Source organism: Taudactylus pleione, unplaced genomic scaffold (genome assembly GCF_031769625.1).
Source record: "Taudactylus pleione unplaced genomic scaffold, aTauple2 ptg001314l, whole genome shotgun sequence".
Taxonomy (NCBI): domain Eukaryota; kingdom Metazoa; phylum Chordata; class Amphibia; order Anura; family Myobatrachidae; genus Taudactylus; species Taudactylus pleione.
This window is the reverse complement of record NW_028285714.1, coordinates 9,685,517-9,686,292: the sequence shown is the minus strand read 5'-3', so window position 1 is coordinate 9,686,292 and position 776 is coordinate 9,685,517. Positions and strand designations below refer to the sequence as shown.

Sequence of the window (776 nt, the reverse complement as noted above, 5' to 3'; positions counted from 1 at the left end):
AAGAACTATATGAACTGCAATACTATCTCCACCATTTACCTTTTGGAGTGTAAATGTGGTTTGAAATACATGGGAAAAACTAAGAGACCGTTAAAATTGCGAATTCAAAAACATGTTCGAAATATCAGGAACAAGTTTGATGGACATGCGGTGTCCAAACATTTTTCTGTCTATCATGATTCCAACCCCGAGGACTTAACTTTTAAAGCAATAGAGCATGTTAAATTAGGAGAGAGAGGGGGTGATCTAGGGAACAAATTATCAAGAAGAGAAATGTTCTGGATCTTCGAGTTAAATACCATGGCTCCACAAGGATTTAATGAGAGTTACGAGATTGCTCCATTCTTGTAAGAGACAAGGCGGTAGCTGTGTATGTTAATTAGAACCTACAACCAAAACATTGTGTATATGCCCAATCTCGTCCGATCTTGGAAGCTAAGCATATATGGGCTTGGCCAGTACTGTGATGGGAGACCTCCTGGGAATACCAGGTGTTGTAGTGTTCATACATACTTACAACAGGGCGTAAGATAGCCACTGGGTCTCTGAATGGTTTTAACTCTCTACCTTGGTTCCGTGGTTACTCATGAATTTTATCCACCCCCTCCTCCGTCTTTAAATAATTAATTTATTCATAAATTATCTAGTTTTAAAATTATTTTCTAAACTTTTTAGTAAGACCTTTGCTTGTCTTTTACTACTATTTTTTAATCAGCCAGTGCTTTCTTATGTTCTTTTTTTTTCTTCATTAATATTATTCTTAACCAGTTAGTGAT

General features: G+C 36.5%; 1 pseudogene; it reads left to right on the top strand.

The window, feature by feature from the left end:
• Nucleotides 1-384: 384 nt before the first annotated feature.
• On the top strand, nucleotides 385-503 carry LOC148443241 (5S ribosomal RNA; annotated as a pseudogene).
• Nucleotides 504-776: the final 273 nt, after the last annotated feature.